The sequence below is a fragment of the Lagenorhynchus albirostris genome, chromosome 14 (genome assembly GCF_949774975.1).
Source record: "Lagenorhynchus albirostris chromosome 14, mLagAlb1.1, whole genome shotgun sequence".
NCBI classification, from domain to species: Eukaryota; Metazoa; Chordata; class Mammalia; order Artiodactyla; family Delphinidae; genus Lagenorhynchus; species Lagenorhynchus albirostris.
Window position 1 is genome coordinate 49096697 of NC_083108.1, and position 19471 is coordinate 49116167.

Below are 19471 nucleotides of genomic sequence, written 5' to 3' on the forward strand. Positions count from 1 at the left end.
TGTATTTTATGCTCATTATACTAAACAGCAACAACAACCCACAGACATGGGTACTTACTTGGACTGTGTATAGATGATTTCTTGGAGGATTCCCAAGAATCTGGGCATAGTGGTTGCCTCCTGGGAGTGAAGCTGGGTGGTTGGAGAACAGAGGGGTAAATTTTCATTCTAAACTTTTTTATACTTTTCAAATTTTGCTTCATGAACATGTATTACCTCTTCAAATAATAAATTAAGAACGTGTGTTAATTTAGCATTCTGCTCCGTGCTATTATAGATCCACTATTGATTAATGTAAAAATCATGTTTTACATTACTTACCTCACACTAATTAACTCTCCCTCCCAAATCTTTGAGTGAAATTAAAATTCTAGAAAGATGCAGCACATTTATCCTGGGACTTTGTCTGCTGGGCACACCAACAAGTGGCCCCTTTCTGAAGAGAACAGAACTTTGCAGAGTGTTTGGCACATTAAGTAGCTGCCCTACAAAAGGGAGTTCCTGTCTCTGCAGGAACGGAACTGTTCTGGGAGAGGGGCTGGAGGGAACCTCCGCTCCCCTGGCAAGGACAAGAGGCTGGTGAGTGTCTTGTGCCCTGATCAGGACCTTGGGAGACCTGGAAATCCCAGGTCATATAGGGTCCACATTCTTCAGCCTAGCCCAGTCCCTGGCACACAGTAAGCACCCAAAAAAGTATGTTTCTGGAATGAATGAACATACCGAGAGTTAACGGGAATCTCGCCTGAGGGAGTGACAAATGCCACTGGGAAACTGGGGAAGTCCCATAAATAGATGACATTTAACCTGGGGCTTTATCTTTTCCATTTTTTATTTTTTTGGCCATGCCATGGGGCATGTGGGATCCTAGTTCCCCCACCAGGGATTGAACTGGTGCCCCCTGCATTGGAAGCACGGAGCCTTAACCACTGGACTGTCAGGGAAGTCCCTAACCCGGGGCTTTAAGAAGGAATCCCTCGGGCTTCCCTGGTGGCGCAGTGGTTGAGAGTCCGCCTGCCGATGCAGGGGACACGGGTTCGTGCCCCGGTCCGGGAAGATCCTACATGCCACAGAGCAGCTGGGCCCGTGAGCCATGGCCGCTGGGCCTGCGCGTCCAGAGCCGGTGCTCCGCAAGGGGAAAGGCCACAACAGTGAAAGGCCCGCGTACGGCAAAAAAAAGAAGGAATCCCTCACCTGGAGGACAAGGGGGATAAAGCAGGATTTCAGGCAGAGAGAACAGCTTACCTTTGGGCATAAGAGTAGAGGGATTGGAGCTCACAGAACACCTATCTGCCCTGCTTGGAGCAGCCGTCAGATGTTGTCAGTTACCATGGGGGCATCACGTGTGTTGGCGGCTGTCTGACAAAGTGAATTGGGAAAGGTCCAGAAGCTGACAGACAGGAAAGAGAGTAACCAGGCCCCATTCACTTGAAGCCAGAGGAGGCTTTGGGAAGGGAGGCCCTCAGGTGGACCCTCACACACCCCTCCAAAGACTGACTGTGAGATGCTCGCAGCCTATCAGATCCAGCGCCTCGTTCTTAAACCACCCCCTTCATTGTATTCTTGCTCAGTGAGAGACACTAAACAGAGGGCCACGATTGCTTATCCAGAATCCAAAACGCTTCGAAAATCCTAAATCGGTTTTTAAAATTTTGTCAACAAAACCTGCCCTGAGCTGATCTGAAGCTACACGTAGACGTAATTCATTGCACTCTTATGTGTCCGTATATACGTTTTGCTGTAGAAATGTGTGATTGATGACAGGATGCTGTTCTAGACCCCGCTGAAGGGTTATATAACATATTGTAGGTGCACCACACTACTTTTAGTACTTAAAATCTGGAGAATTCTGAATTCTGAAACACATCTGGCCCCCAAGAGGTTTGCATCAGGATTTGTGGTCTAACATAATCGACCAACACAAAAAATGTTTAAAAATAAAAGTAATATAATGTCCTGGGTGTAAAAGAAGAAATAAAAGAATAGAAGTGTATAAAAACAGAAGATGTATTTCAACACGTAAATGCTGGGGCAGGACTACATCAGAAGACGGGGGTGGGGGGCGGCAGTGAGTGGCGACATAGACCCCTCCTGTGGAGGGGGCTTGCCTCTAAAGTGGACTTTGAATGTGGCAATTCAAATAAAATTGATAAAGTTATATATATTTTTTGCAACTCAAATGCTAGGAGTCCTTTTTGGATAAGCGGTCTGAGGTGATCTCTAAAAATGGTTCACTATTCACTTGACCCAGAAAACCCCACAGAATCATGCCAATCAAGAGGCTCAGATCTTCGTGTTCACTTTAAGAGCACTCGTGAGACTGCCCAGGCCATTCAGGGTATGCACATCTGAAAAGCCACCACGTATCTGAAGGATGTGACTTTACAGAAGCAGTGTGTGTCAGTCTGTGTTTACAATGGTGGAGTTGGTAGGTGTGCCCAGGCCAAAGAGCGGGGCTGGACACAGGGTCAGTAGCCCCAAAAAGTGCTGAACTTTTACTGCACATGCTCAAAAATGCGGAGAGTAATGCTGAACTTAAGGGCTTAGATGTAGATTCTCTGGTCATTAAGCATATCCAGGTGAGCAAAGCACCCAAGATGCCACGCAGGACTTACAGAGCTCATGGTCAGATCAACCCATACAGGAACTCTCCCTGCCACACTAAGATGATCCTTCCTGAAAAAGAACAGATGATTCCTAAACCCAAAGAGGAGGTTGCACAGAAGACAAAGATATCCCAGAAGAAACTGAAGAAACAGAAACTTATGGCCCAGGAATAAATGCTGCCAAAAAAAAAAGCAAATAAATGTAAAAGCAAAAAAAAAAAATACCTACTAGGAGTGGCATTGCCATGATTTTCCAAAATGGTGAACAACTCTCGGGGAAGTTCCAATATAAAAAAAAAATACAGTCTCCCTCAATCTACTCAATAGTTGCATTCCTGGAAAATCTGGTGCGTATAAAAACCATGCAGAATCACTTTGTGTTCATTTGCAAAACGTAATTAGGTTTTAGGCCCAGATGATTATAATGAGGTTTTTTGCTTACAAGATACGTTTTAATGAGACGTTTGGAAGTGATTCACGATGCAGGACAACTCTTTGTTGTGGGTGACTGCCTCACACATGGCAGGGCGCCTCTTGTCCCTGGCTCCACATGTTAAATGTCAGTAGTGTCCCCCAGACAGATGGTTATGACAACCAGAAATGCTCCTCACATTTCCAAAAACCTTAGGGTGGTAACCTCAGGAGGGAACACAGCTCACTCCTAGCCGCCCTCAGAACCACCGAGTGGAGAAGTCGGCAGGGGTTGGCGGGTGCGCCAGTGGAGTCCCAGGGCACGCTCCGTCCAGGTGGGGAATCCTGCAGTGAAGTCTGGACTGAGCAGTTTGGATTTGAAGAACCTTGTTTTCCCCAGAATCTAAGGCTCAGGGAAACACACTGGCATTGGGTGTGCCAACGTGGAGCTGTGCCTCTCCAATTGGCCGACCTGTGGGATGTTTTGGCCTTGCGCATCGCTTTCCCCTGCCAGTGAGGTGGTGCCTTCTCCAGTGGGTGATGGGCCACCTGGTACTTGGCTGGCCTGCTCAGGTTGGGGCGTGTCAGGCAGCCCATGGCAGTGCGCCTTCCTTTGAGACTCATTCTCCAAGTCTCTATGTATCTTAGTGGTTAGGAGTTAAACACAGCAGCATATTCACGATAGCCAAAAGGTGGAGGCAACCTAAGTGTCCTTGCATGGGTGCAGGGACAAAAAAAATCGTGTTACATACATACAATGGAATATTATTCAGCCTTAGAAAGGAAGGAAGCTCTGGCACATGCTACAACACGGACGAAACTTGAAGACATCATGCTAAGTGAAATAAGCCAGACACAAAAAGAAAGATACTGTCTGATTCCACTCTCTAGAGAAGTCAAATTCAGAGACAGAAAGTGGAATGGTGGTTGCCAGGGGCTGGGGAGAGGGGGGGTGGGGAGTTATTGTTGAATGGGGACAGAGTTTCAGTTTTGCAAGTGGAAGAGCGTTCTAGAGATGGATGATGGTGGTGCTGCACAACAGTGTGAATGCACGTAATGCCACTGTACTGCAGTTAAAAATGGTGAAGACGGTAGATTTTACGTTACGTGTATTTTAGCGCCAATAAAATTTTAAAAGCAAATAAAGAGGGAAGGTGCTGACGGAAAGACTACGGGTCAAGTGTGGGCTCTGCTGTTTACCAGGCTGTTGTGCATCTTGGCCAGGTTAACCTGTCTGAATCTTAGTCTTCCCATCTGTGAAACGGGGATAATGATGTGCTAGGGGTGGGGGGGAATTACGAGGGTCACTAACTCGTGTTTGTAAGCCACAGGGCACGCTGTCTGCACTCAGGAAGTGTGGCTGTTATCGTGCAGGTGGATTTCACTTATTCACCGCTCCAGAAAGCAGTCTTTCCCCTCAGACACTCTCGTAGAAGCATTTGGGGCATTTAGCCTAATAGCAAGGTCATACGGACACTAACAAAGCAGAAGGACTGGGGACCCAGGACGGTGCGTGTATCAGCTTCCTGGGTCTTCCTGCCTGGGGGTCAGCTTCCTCTCCGCCCACAGGGAAGCATTCTCAACTGTACTTTAGGCAACTTCACTGTATCTAGACAAAGGCCTTCTTAACTGACCCTCCCTCCCAGAGGGACGCTTCTCCGCAAGTGGAAAACCTCCAGCATTCCCCTTTAGACTCTTAGGGAGAGTTGATAATTGTTGACAGCAACAAGCATTCATTTGCTTTTGTTTTGATTAAACAATAATTTGATTGGAAAATGCTTCCTGGTGCAGTAATTAATGACCGGCTGGAGCTGCTAACGCTAGAGGTAAAGCAAAAGGCACCTAACTCAGCTAGCATTAGCTACCAGGAAATGTTAGACCTGGAGGGTAATCCCTGCTGGTACAAACTCTGGAATGGGGAGGGAGCAGAAGAGAAAAAAAAAAAAAAAAAACCTAAGCAATTTCTTCTTGCGCAATGAAAAGTTTAAAAATGGAGCGTCGTGTTGCCATAGACACAATTCCTGGCTCTGGGCTGTCCTCCATGCCTGCATCCAGCCGCACAGCAATTAGACACGGTTTTCAGCAGGGCAGCTGAGCCTCCCAAGTACCTATAATGAATATCTGCAGCTCCAGGCTCCCGCGGAAATCCTCAAGCCTTCACTTGTCACTATAATTTCCTTGGGAAGTGTTTCTAATTACATATTTCTTGCTGCCTGCTCCAGGTCAAGTCTTCTTGTATACAATATTCGAATTACATAAAACCACAAAACAGTGAGAGCGACCCTGGAGTGGTCCAAATTGCTATGTACTTGCTTTTAACTTAGTAGTTAAGCATTACTGGGTGTAATAGGGCATCGTTTGCATGAGCAAAAATAACGTTAAAGGAATGTGCCTCATTCTTTTTGAATCTCTGTAGAGGTCAGACCCATTTCAGCAAGACATTTATATAATAACAGAATTCCCAACTCCAACACATGGACCGTTTAACTATTATAGCAGGGTCTTTGTCAAGAGGAACTTAATTCTTTTGTATTATCTCCTGGGACCTGCCATCTAGGGAACTTCTGGCAGTTTAGTTCCCTGGAGGTGGTCTGTTAGTTTAGGTAGTTCTCCAAGATGTAAGACAACCTTCACCCGCTAATTCTTAGAGAAAACTGAAGTCAAATGAATCTCAATCCAGATGCTACTGTATGGATGTTAAATTTTCTTTGGAATTGAGTAAATTGGAGGATTCTTCAGCTCTTGAAGAAGAGGCAAAAATGGTTTTCCAAAAGGGTGGGTTGGCTAGGGTTGGGGGTTCCCCTCCTTACAGGGGAGGGGTCTAAGTCCACCACCCTCTCTACCTTGCCTTGTGTTACAGAAGATTGAACACCTGCAGGACCCAGAGTTACTGACTACCTGATCGTCTTGGGCCTGAGGAGTTGTGCTCAGCTGAGCCTCCAGGCAGTGCCCACTGGGGGAGGGCCGGTTCTGGCCCCGGCTTGCAGCTGATGCAAGAACATGTCCCGACCCCGTTCCCTAAGGAGTTTCAGCAGAAAGTGGCAGCCCTGCAAGAAACAGCATTTGCTCTAGGCTTGCTTCTGCCCACTGGCTCCTCCTCCCAGTCTCTAAATGTTGAGGCCTAGGGTTCATTCCGGGACCTCTTCTCTCTGTCTGCACTCAGTTCCTAAGTGATGTCATCCAATTACGAGGCCCTGAATCAATACCATCTGTAGCAGATTGTGTTTTCCAGAGTTGGCCACAACAGTATCTCCATCCCATATGCTCTTCTACAACGTGGTCTTCACACTCTTTCCATGGAGAGAAGGGATCTATATCCACCACCCTCCCCATCCCACCTTGAGTCTTGGCAAGCGCTAGCTCTCTGGTAGCCCAGAGGATGAGGTGGGAATGATGCTGCATGACTTCCAAGGCTAAGTTAGGAAAGACGGTGCACTTCCACCTTGCTCACTGGTACACTCACTTTTGGAGCCCTGAGCTGCCATGTAAGTGGTCCAGCTACCCCAAGGAAACCCAAGCCACATGGAGAAGCCACTCTAAGCGTTCCAGTTGACAGCCCCTGCTGAGGTCCCAGTGAACAGCCAGCTTCAACTGCCGGATTTGTGAGTGAAGACACTTCCTGGTGATTCCAGCCCCAGTCATCATGTTGCTTCGAACCCCTGAGTCTTCCAAGCTCAGACCCAAGATTTGTGGAGTAGAAACTAAACATTCCTGCTGTGCCCTGCCCTGAATTTCGAACCCACGAATTGGTGGGTAAATGAAATAGCTGTTTTAAGCTAAGTTTTGGGGTCATTTGTTATATAGCAGTACTATCTGCAACACCATCTGTATGCCAATGACTCCCAAGTTTCTGTCTCCAGCTTAGGGCCTCTCTCTGAGCTCTAGACTCGCGTATCCCACTGTTGATTTAGCTTTTTCACTTGGATGTCAAACAGGCTTCTCATAGAACATGCCCCAGATGCAATTATTGACCTACCCTGCCCTGCAAAGCTGCCCTTCCCTCAGGTGTCCTCATCTCAATAAATGACACTGAAACCCAATTGCTCAGACTCAAAATCTAGACATAGTCAGTGACTCTTCTCTTTCTCTCCCAACTCCCATCCCATCCATCAGCAAATCCCATCAGCTCTACTTTCAAAACATTTCCCAGATAGGATTACCTCTCACCTACTCTACTGGTATAACCCAAACCCAAACTGCATCTTCTCTGTCCTGGATTATTGCTATAGCCTCCTAACTGGTCTCCCTGCTTCCACTCCTGGCCTGTAGTCCTCACCTCCATCAAGTCTCCAGAAGGCACAGTAAACATCTCAAGATGTAAATCACAGCAGGAGCCTCGACTCCTCATTCACTCACCTGGTTGTTGACCAGGAATCTAGCTGGGGCTGTTGGTGAGAACACTCACATCCAGCCTCTCCATGTGGCCTGCACTTCCTCATAATGTGGTGGCTGGGTTCAGAGACCAAGTGTCCCAAGAGAGAGGAGAGCCAGCTAGGAGTGCATCTAGGATTTAGCCTTGGGCGTCATGCAGCAGCGCTTCTGCCACATTCTACTGGCTGAGGCAGTTAGGAAGGTCCACCCAAGTACAGAGGCAGGGAACACAGACTCTACCTTTCCATGAAGCCTGTTAGGGTCACACTCTAAGAGGAGCATATATAATGGGATATACATTGGTGCGGCCATCCTTGGGAAGTATAATCTGCCACACTGTTCAAGAAGATTTAACTACATAAAAAAGAAAACTGTACACCAAAAAATTCCGTAAGCATAATGTAAATGCAAAAGACAGTGTAAAGAAATGCTAACTCTTTTTCCTAAGCCCCTCACTGAGCCCCTCCTCTAGCCTTTGTGGGTTGATTACAGCCATATTTGGCTGCTTAACATTTTGGTTTTTATTTTTTTTAATTTTTTTTTGGCCACGCCACACAGCTTGTGGGATCTTAGTTCCCTGACTAGGGATTGAACCTGGGCCCTCTGCAGTGAAAGCACGGAGTCCTAACCACTGGACCATCAGGGAATTTCCTCCCCCACCCTTTTTTTGTTTGTTTGTTAATACTGTGGAGGGAAACTGAGTCTAATATGCCTGCTTCCTCTTCTCTCTGATGGCAGGAAGAAGAGAATGATGTCTCCTTCATCTCAACCTATAAGGCTCGCTTCAAATGATACTTTCTCCACAGACCCTCCCTGACTTCCACTGTGTGAACACTGAGTTTTTCCCCATCTCACAAGGTACTTATACTTTCCTCCTTGTATTTCAGTCTCTTTTAAATATCTGTCTCTTTTAAATCTTACCTCTCTTTAATTCCTCCAGGGTATACTGAACTATAAATTTCTCAAGGGAGAGGGACTCTTTTTGGATTCATCACTGTTGCTTTTCTGCTCTGATCTTTGCACTGTTCACATGTGTTAATTATGCAATGTGTGCTGGTGGAATTCATGAAGAAGCAGTTGTGTCCAGTGTCTGTCTCATCTATATTTAATAATCCTGGAATGTAGTAGGTGCTCAATTAAAACATGTTTTTGGTGAATGGATTGTGATCTACTAAATACAGGACATTTAAGGGGGAAGTAAGCATAAGAGCTGGTCCCAGCCTTCAGTTATTATTTATACCTTGTCCAACAATGAAAAAGCTATCACAAGGCAGGTCATGATTATGATTTTTTGACAAAAGTCTGTGGGACTTAGAGAAAGCTTTTCTAAACCTATATAGCCAAAGTCAGAAAACATAAAGGAGAAGACTGATAGTTTCTACTGCATAAAAATGAAACACTTCTGTACATTTAAAATAAATCATAAATATAAGTAAGGCAAATGGAAAGCCAGGAAAAATTTGTCAGTATATTAACAAAAGGTTACTATCTTTAATATTGGAAGAGGTCATCTATGTCAGTAAGAAAAAGACAAACATTTTTTAGTTGGGGAAAGGATATAAATACTCAAAACAAAAAGAAAAATATAAGTGGTTAATAAACAGAAGAAAGAAAACCTTTAACCTCATTAGCAATCGTAGAAATTCATAGGAAAACCACACTGAGGTAACATTTTTCTTTTATCAAATTGGCAAACTATTTTTGTTAAAATAATCTGCAATGTTGGCATGATTAGGAAGACTGAAAATTGATGTTTAAAATGGACATGCTTTGTAACCCGGCATTTCAACATCCCCAATTTATGCCAAAGAATTTATTGCTGAGGTTTGCCAAGATCTGTACACAAAGACACTTCATGAAGTACTGATTTTAATAGCAGAAAATTGGGATTAATGTCCAGCAATTGGAATTAAATTGGTTAAATAAATCATAGCACCACCCTGTGATACAACATTATATAGCCATTTCAAGTGCTGATATGAAATAATATTTAATGAAGTGGGAACATATTCCTGTTACATAGTTAATTTAAAGTTTCAATTTATCAAGCAAATGTAGAATTGTTTTCTTTTTCATCATATATATTTCCATAATCAAAAACATGCATAGAAGAAGCCTAGAAAGATTTACATCAAAAATTTTAGGATTCTGTGATTTTATTTTTTCTCACCTCTTTTTTTGTGTTTTTAAACTTTCTAGGGAATTCTCTGGCGGTCCAGTGGTTAGGACTCTGTGCTTCCATTGCAGGGGGCACGGGTTTGATCCCTGGTCGGGGAACTAAGATCCCACAAGCAATGCAAGCTGTGTGGTGCGACCAAAAACAAAACAAAGCAAAACAACTTTATACAGTAGCGTTCTTTTCTATCCAGGAAAAAAATACCATTATTTCTTTTAAGTGGTGTGGAAGTTGCCACTGCAGTATAGGTGGGAATGCCAGTTCTGGCTATTTCCTTTGAAAATATCTCTAGGTGCCATGGGTACACATTTACAAGAGCCCATTTTCTCCTGAGAATAGAGTGAGGGTGGAAGGAATTTTGGTGAATGTTTGTATTTGCAGCTTGTCCTGGAGTAAATCTTTAAGACTGTGGGAATAGGCGCTTTGCGCTCTGTTGAGCTGGCGAATGTATGTCAGGTTTCCTGTCCTTCTGTCTCCGTCATGTGCAAGGATCTGTGAGTGGAGGGTTTCATTAATCTAAATGCATCTGCAACCCCATCAGGAGCATTTCAGTTTCATGGACAAGTGGTTTGCTTTATTTGCTTTATTTGCTCCTGATGGAAATAAAGGGATGATACAATTAGTTCTGTCCGCTGCACGTGGGGGTGGAGCTTAAGTGAATTAAAACGTTCTGTGGCAAAGTAAACATGAAATGGGCATGAGAAGTTGGATAGCAAGAGGAAAGCAAAGTTTACTGATTTTCTCCTTTATTTGGCTCTCAGGTTTACGAGGATACACAAAAATCAGACAAAGAAATTTGATGGGATTTAGTCTCTGAAACTAAAAAATAACATCGCCACTGATTCAGCCTTCATGAATCCCTCTGACTCTATTTCCAAATATAAGCCCTGTATAAAACCACCCCGTTTCACTTTGGGGACCACTAAAACAAGTGACCCTTATACGACAGAGAAAAAGAAGCCGTTTTAATAATATGTGTGTTCAGATGCTTGCATCAAATGTTAAAAGCCCGTCAATTCACAATGCAGAATACCACCTGCCCACAGGTACAAACAAAAACGTTTCCTTTGCTCCAAGAGATCTTTTTTCCATTTTATTATTGCTAGTATAAGAGATCAGGAAATGTCTTAAAATGCACAAGTGGTTTTGCTGACTTTTTATGTGGTTTCTTTTGAATTCAGGAAGCTTTGAATGACATAAATGAGCTCTGTACAGATGTTTCTAGAAGGTTTATGGCTCATCTCTGAGGTTCCCAGAGAGTGGTCAGCTCCACATCACACCTCATGGGACCCCATGGCCCATGACAATGAAATCAAGGGAGGCTGTAATTTTCTCTCAGCCTTCTTTGGGCTTGAAAACTGGAAACAGCACAGAAGACCATACATTCAATGACACGTCAGATTGGCATCTTCCCTGTACCAGCAGCTGTGCCCACGAGCTGTCATGGTGTGGTGTGTTACAGTCCTTGACCTGCGGGTGTTTATAGCTGGGGGTGAGAATGGAGCCAGGGAGGGGACATTAATTTAATAGGCTTCTGGGTGTTTCCATCCTTATTTCACTCTTGGACAAGCCGAAGAAGGAAATGGTTTTCAGCAACCTCTGTGATAAAAACTATTTGCTTATTCAACTGAGTTATCTCTAAAAAATGTTAAAGGACAGTTTAATAATCACTGTCCCCCAACTGTCTCTCTCTAAATATAGTTCACGTATATGAACCATGAATCTCTCTCTTCCTTTCCTCCACACTCTCCCCGATTTTCCCCCAAACTGGCCTACTTTAGCTCTTTTCTCCTCTCCTTTTTCTCTTCTTTTTTCCGATGGATTTTTCCTTCTTCTTCTCTAGCAACTCTCTGTTCTTTCCCATGTAAATCAAACCAGCCTACCTTGGCCATTCTCCCTAACACCACACACAAAGGCCCAGAGTCTACCGGGAAAGGGAGAATTCTCTTAATGGGTGTGATAACTCCAAGTATTAGATACTATTAACTCACCAGACAGACAGATGAGAAACCCGGACACAGAGAGGGCAAGTAACTTAGCCAGGGCTGTGCAGCCCTCGAGGAGCAGAACCAGCCTTCAAAATTCCTCATTCCAAAGCTTGGGCTGTTTCCAAAGTACAAGCGGAGGTCCTCAGGGAGGGCTCTGGGTGGATGAGGAACAGAATTAAGTCATATTTACCGACAGCCACATCCTCTTAGATTCGTGGAGCGGCTTCCGTGCCCAGGACAGGAAATAGCCCTTCTCCCAGGAAGCCCCCCGTGGTGTGTGTCTCAGGCGACACACACATTGTGGAAAAACAGCATTCTTGTTCTCAGAGGCCTGTATCTGCACAGCGCCAGGGGACCTCTCACACTGTTTTCCCATGAATGGTGCCCCCTGGAGTTGTGTGAGGGCTCGGCCTTGGCGGCACAGTTGCTTCATTTCTCACGTTGCTTTTTTTTGGAGGTCTTGAGGGGAAGGACTGTGACATCTGCTCTTGGAATGTTTCCAGCCCTGCTGAGGTTCAAAGCCCGCATCTGTTCCAGGGTCTTTCACTTCTGGTTCCTCTCAGTTCTCACTGACACTTGGGGCGGGGACCGATAACCTAAGCTTAAAATTCACGTTGCCTTAAGAACCTAGAAGAGGCAACTCATGTAGTTGGAAGTATTTGAAAGACTCTGAGAAAAAGGTATCCCAAAATGTATGTGTGAATGTACATTCTCTAGAAGTTACTGTCGTGTAAAATTCAGAAATAACCACTTTTAGGTGAGAATCTATGAGTCATTTTGGTGAACGTGGAGTGGAGGAGGGGAAGAACAGGAAGCGAGGAGACTTCAAGGTTTCTGTAGAAATAATTCGAGAGTAGGGGCATCTTCTCTCCCTTCGTCCCCCTTAGGTAGGTTTCCCGACTTTGCTGGACCCATTAGAGTCTGAACTCCGCTTTCCTGTGGCCAAAGGGTCACGGCAGTTTCCTAGCGGAAACTCCTGGGAGCTGGTGACCAATGGGAAGACCAGCAACAGTGAGAAAAACAGCCTTGATCTGTGGACCAAGGGCGGCTTTAAATGAGTGAAACTCCATGTACGTGGGGTTTGAATAAGCCTGTGCATCCTAACCCATTTATAGTACCTGTATTTGATCTGCTTTTAGCATGATGACCAATCAACAGACAGTTGGCTTACAAGAGCTAGAAGGGAAGGGAAGCTGAAGGAGGCTTCTCGAAAGCAATGCCACCTAAAACAAAACCATTTCTCGTGGCTGGCTTTCATCTGTCAGAAAGCTTTGCACGTGAGATCAGGGGTATCGAAGCAAGAAGAAGGGAGTTACGACTTTTGTTCCTCTCTATTCTGAATCAATAAAAGTAACAAACCTTGTGTGATTACAGTAAGAAATATATACTTGGTCTTCCTCACCCGTTCCTGACACAGAGCTCCTAAATCCCTTGGAATTCCCTGGATGACAGGGACTCTTTTATTTTTTCTTCAACATCTTCATTGGAGTATAATTGCTTTACAATATTGTGTTAGTTTCTGCTGTATAACAAAGTGAATCAGCTATACATATACATATATCCCCATATCTCCTCCCTCTTGCGTCTCCCTCCCACCCTCCCTATCTCACCCCTCTAGGTGGACACAAAGCACCGAGCTGATCTCCCTGTGCTATGCAGCTGCTTCCGACCAGCCATCTATTTTACATTTGGTGGTGTATATATGTCAATGCTACTCCTTCACTTCGTCCCAGTTTACCCTTCCCCCTCCCTGTGTCCTCAAGTCCATTCTCTACATCTGTGTCTTTATTCCTGCCCTGCCCTTAGGTTCATCAGAACCTTTTTTTTTTTTTTTTAGATTCCATATATATGTGTTAACATACGGTATTTGTTTTTCTCTTTCTGGCTTACTTCACTCTGTATGACAGACTCTAGGTCCATCCACCTCACTGCAAATAGCTCAATTTCGTTTCTTTTTATGGCTGAGTAATATTCCATTGTATATATGTGCCACATCTTCTTTATCCATTCATCTGTTGATGGACACATAGGTTGCTTCCATGTCCTGGCTATTGTAAATAGAGCTGCAATGAACATTGTGGTACATGACTCTTTTTGAATTATGGTTTTCTCAGGGTATATACCAAGTAGTGGGATTGCTGGGTCATATGGTAGTTCTATTTTTAGTTTTTTAAGGAACCTCCATGCTGTTCTCCATAGTGGCTGTATCAATCTACACTCCCACCAGCAGTGCAAGAGGGTTCCCTTTCCTCCACACCCTCTCCAGCATTTATTGTTTGTAGAGTTTTTGATGATGGCCATTCTGACTGGTGTGAGGTAATACCTTATTGTAGTTTTGATTTGCATTTCTCTAATGAGTAGTGATGCTGAGCATCTTTTCATGTGTTTGTTGGCAATCTGTGTATCTTCTCTAGAGAAATGTCTATTTAGGTCTTCTGCGATAGGAACTCTTTTGTTCTAATTAGGCTCCTCTTGGCTGGCCCCTAGGTAGCTTCAGGATGGGGCTAGTCTCCAGAAAGGCCAAGCTATGGTTAGAGGCATGGACCTATGGGGAAAAAGGAGGGCTTAGAGACGGAGTTCAACCACCAATGGTCAATGACTTAATCGATCACACCTACGCAATGAAACCTCCATAAAAACCCCTAAACAATGGGTTTTGGAGAGCTGCTGAGTTGGTGAACACGTCTTGGTGTGGGGGTGGGGGGTGGGCAGCAGACCCAGAAAGGGCGTGGAAGCTCTGCATCCCTCCCCCATACCTTGCCCTATGCATCTCTTCCGTTGCCTGTTCCTCAGTTGAAGTCTTTATAGTACACCGGAAATAGTAAAGTTTACCTGAGTTCTATGAACCGTTCTAGTGAATAATCAAACCTGAGGAAGAGGTTGTAAGAACCACCAAATTTATAGCTTGTTGGTCAGAAGTACCTGTGACAACCTGGGACTACGGCCAGCATCTGAAGTAAGGGGAGTGCGGTTTTGTGAGACTGAGCCTTAAACCTGTGGGGTCTGCACTAATTCAGTGGAGTTAGTGTCAGAATTGAATGGAATGGAATTGTAGGACACCCAGTTGGTATGAGAACTGGAAAATCTGTTGGTACAGAGGAAAAAAACCGCCTCATTTGGTGTCAGAAGTGGTATGAGTGGAAACAGTACACCTTGTTACAAGTGTTCTTTGTTGGGGACTGAGAATTCTGCAACCTTGAAACAATGAACACTGGGGTTTCGAATACAGCAGTCAGGGACAATTAATAGCCTTCTGGCTGTGTCTGTTTTTTCACTCTTGGACAAGCAGATAAAAGAAGATGGTTTTAAACAGCCGGTTTGATAAAACTATTAGTTCATTTGAGGTTTGGGGAGGGTTGTTTTATTTTTTTAAAGATAAATAACTGTTAACTGCTGTACCGTGTTGTAGGGCTCATGCCTGCCCTGTTGTCCCGGCTCTGGCAACAGTGGGAGAGACTCAGCAGCCTGGGATCCAGAAGTGACCTGCTGGCTATGTTGGTGACGCTGGACAAACAGCTGGGCCGTAGACCACATACTTGAGGAATGTTTTCCCAGCCTGGCCAGGGGGGTTGCGCACTGTCCCGGTTTGTTCATCCACTTTCTGCAGCCAGTGTAGAAAAAGCAGGTCCAGCAGGGGCCGTTGTCACAAATCGATGATATGTACCTCACATTCAAAATTCTTCACATATTGTTATGCTATATAAAAATAACATTCTATTTGTCATTTATGTTTTTTAGAATCAAAGTGTGTTCACTATGCAAAGATGAGTTGACAGCATATTCTCTAAACATAGCTGAAGAATGTTAAGAAACCGGAATAGGATTTTAGAGAGAAGCGCACTTGCTTTCAATGAGTAAAACTCCATGTGCTTGGGGTATGAATAAGCCTGAACATCATAATTCATTTTAATATTTGTCTTTGATCTGCTTTTTGCATAATGATCAATCAACAGACATTTGAGTGACTGCTTGAAGAACCTTTGATGTAGAAAATGCTAGGCTAGAATCATGAGCTCGTGCCCTATTTGGACTCTATGGAAAAGAAAAGTACTCCTTCTCGTTTAGCGTTCAGGAGAAATCCCTTCATCAGTTTATGTTGGTATTAGCAATTCATAATCTACTAAAATGTGGAACAGAATAAAATTAAAAGTTCATAATAAGGAGCTGAGTACAGGCTTTCTAAAAACTCAGTCATCAACACGTTAAAGTGATGTGTCCAAGCTGTGGTCTTCTTAGAAACTGTCTAGAAAACTCTGTCTTCATAGAAACTCTCTAGTCCCCCCCACCCCCGCCCCAGAGTGTTTTTTTGCTCAACAGTAGTACATAAACATTATCAACTGCTTTGAGTTGCCAGTTGTTTTTCCCAAGAAAAACATGCTGTTGTTATCAAGTATCTAGGTTGTGAAATTTTTACAGCTTCTCAAAAGCTCTTCATGAAGAGAAATGTTCTCCAGCAAGGATAGCAATCACAGCCTCAGACATACACACACACACACACCCTTATCCTTCAAAAATTCAGAACATTCATGCCTGTGTCAACATGATTTCAGATAAGCACCAACCCACGAACCCAAACATTGTGTTGGCAGAGCCAGTAAACAAAGAAAAAGCGGTGATCTGTTTGCCTCCACCTCATCTGCCACCGTGGGCACTGTATTTTAATGCATTTTTGTTAGGTAGCCAACCCTGCCGTAATTTGTGTCTACTTGGGCCTTTTACTAGGAAGTATAGTTTCTGATTTTTAGAAGAAAAAATTTGTTTTCTTAAAGACAGAACTGTGAATGTCAGTAACTTAATGAAGGCAAAAAAGATATATGAGGTTTTAAGAAATCACATTTAGGGGACTTCCCTGGCGGTCCAGTGGTTAAGACTCTGCGCTTCCACTGCAGGGGGCATGGGTTCGATCCCTAGTCCAGAAACTAAGATCCTGCATGCCGTGCAGTGCGGCCAAAAAATATATATTTTAAAAAAATCACGTTTAGAAGGAACACAGTCATTTATATCAGCCTGTCATGAGTATTATTGCCCCAGCAGATACATGAATTACACAGCAGGGTCTTTTTGGTCACAGTTTGTAGCATGACTCACCTAGATTTACCAACTGCTGAAGGAGCTGATGAAACAATGCTTAAAAAAAAAAAATAACTTGCACATCTATTTAAATTTTAAAATATTGTATATAAATAGCACTTTCTGTGACCAAAGTCCCCCAACTCCCATTTAAAAACTTATATGGTGTTTTCTCCATGATCATGGATTGCCTTTCTGGCTGGACTGTAAGCTTCTTTTTTTTTTAAGTGAAATATAGGTGACATGCAATATTATATTAGTTTCAGGTGTACAACTTAGTGTTTCACCATTTACGTACATTATGAATTGATCACCACAGTAAGTCTAGTAACCATCTGTCACCACGCGAAGTTATCACAATATTATTGACTATATTCCCTATGCTCTGCATTACGTCCCTGTGACATTTATTTTATAACTGAAAGTTTGTACCTATTAATCTCCTCACCTATTTCAGCCAACCCCCCCATACTTCCCCTCTGGTGACCACCAGTTTGTTCCCCGTATCTATGAGTCTATTTCTGTTTTGTTTTTTGTATTCAACATATAGGTAATATCATACAGTATTTGCCTTTCTCTGACTGACTTATTTCACTTAGCATAATACCCTCTAGGTCCACACATGTCTCAAATGGCAAGATTTCATTGTTTTCATGGCTAAGTAATATTCCATTGTGTGTATAGATATAGATATTATATAGCTCCATATCTTGGCTACTGTCAGTCAGTGGACATAGGTGTGCAGATACCTTTTCAGATTAGTGTTTATTCATTCAACCACTCTATGTCTTTTGATTGGAAGTCTTTAGTCCATTTATAGTCAAAGTAATCATTGATAGGTATGTTATGCATTGGCATTTTAATTATTTTCGAATTGTTTTTGTAGTTCTTCTCTGTTCCTTACTCTTCTTGTTCTCTTCCCTTGTGATTCGATGACTTTCTTTTGTGCTATGTTTGTATTCCTTTCTCTTTATTTTTTTGTGTCTCTGTTATAGACTATTCGTTTACGATTACCATGAGGTTCATGTAAAATAACTTATGTATATAGCAGTCTGTTTTAAGTTGATGGTCGCTTAATTTTGAGCACATTCTAAAAGAACTACATTTTTACTCCCCCTCGCACATTTTATGTTTTTGACATTGTACTTTACACATTTTTACTTTGTGTGTCGCTTAGCTAATCATTTTAAATAGAGATGATTTTACTACTTTTGTCTTTTAACATTCATACCACCTTTACTATATGTTTGCCTTTACCAGTAAGATTTTTTCTTTCATAATTTTCTTGTTTCCAGTTATGGCCTTTTCTTTTCTGTCTAAAGTTCCTTTAACATTTCTTGTAAGGCCAGTTTAGTGGTGATGAGCTCCTTTAGCTTTTGCTAAAGGATGGCTGGGGAACCATCTCTCCTTCAATTCTGAATTATAACCTTGTCAGGTAGAGTTTTATTAGTTGTGAGTATTTTCTTTTCAGGACTTTTAATAAATGGTGCCAGTCCTTTCTGGCCTGTAAAGTTTCTGCTGAAAAATCAGCTGGTAGTCTGTAGGGGTTCCCTTGTATGTAACTAGTTGTTTTTCTCTTGCTGCTTTTCAGATTGTCTCTTTAACTTTTGACATTTTAATTATAATGTGTCTGGGTGTGGTTCTCTTTGGGTTCCTCGTGCTTGGGGCTTTCTGTGATTCCTGAACTTGGGTGTCTGTTTTCTTCACCACATTAGGGAAGTTTTCAGCCATTATTTATTTAATAGGTTTTCTGTCCCTTTCTCTCTGTCCTCTTCTGGGACCCTATAATATGAGTGTTAGTACACTTGATGTTGTCCCAGAGGCCCCTTAAACTATCCTCATTTTAAAAAATTCTCTTTCTGTTTGCTGTTCCAATCTGATGATGTCCAGTTCCCTGTCTTCCAGATCACTGATATCTTCTGGATCTTCTACTCTGCTGTTGATTCTCTCTAGTGTGTTTTTCATGTCAGTTATTGTATTCTTCAGTTCTGACTGGTTCTTTTTTCTATTTTCTATCTCTTTGTTGACGTTCTCACAGAGTTTATCCATTCTTCTCCCGACTTTGGTGGCCATCTTTATGACTATTTCTTTGAACTTTTTATCTGGTAAATTGCTTGTCTCTGTTTCATTTAGTTATTTTTCTGAAGTTTTGGCCTGTTCTTTCATTTGGAAGGTGTTCCTTTGTCTCCTCATTTTAACTAACTCTTTGTGTTTGTTTCTATTTTTTTTTTAAATATTTATTTCATTATTTGGCTATGCTGGTCTTAGTTGTGGCACGTGGGATCCTGGTTGTGGCATGCAGGATCTTTGTTGTGGCATGCGGGATCTTTAGTTGCGGTATGCAAACTCTTAGTGGCAGCGTGTAGGATCTAGTCCCCTGACCAGGGATCGAACCCTTGAACCTGGGCCCCCTGCATCGGGAGCATGAAGCCTTAGCCCCCGGACCACCAGGGAAGTCCCTTTGTGTTTGTTTCTATGTATTAAGTATATCAGCTACATCTCCAGGTCTTGAAAGAGTGGTCTTATGTAGAAGGTGTACTGTGGGGCCTTGTGGCACATTCCCCCCCACCCTGTCATCAGAGCCGCATGCTCCAGTGGGCTGTGTGGGCAGTGTATGCCCTCCTGTTGTGGTTGGGCCGTGATTGCTACAGGTGCATTGGTGGGCAGGGTTGGTTCTTAGCCATGCTGGCTGAGACGTCCTGTCACAACTGTTGCAGGTGTGCTGATATGCGGTCCTGGCCCCCAGTGTTGCAGTGCCTGGCCGTGACTGTTGCAGGCATGCTGCTGTGTAGGGCTGGCCCCTCCTGGAGCGGGAGCCACCCCCTGGAGTGGGCACTGGTGCTGGCCAGGGT

General features: G+C 43.5%; 1 long non-coding RNA gene across 1 annotated transcript in view; it reads left to right on the forward strand.

The window, feature by feature from the left end:
* Positions 1 to 19471, forward strand: part of LOC132504413 (uncharacterized) — a 93044-nt gene that overhangs the window by 12265 nt on the left and 61308 nt on the right. The window contains exon 3 of the long non-coding RNA XR_009534876.1: positions 8124 to 8243. This is a non-coding gene — a long non-coding RNA (uncharacterized LOC132504413). The remainder of the gene's footprint in view (positions 1 to 8123; positions 8244 to 19471) is intronic.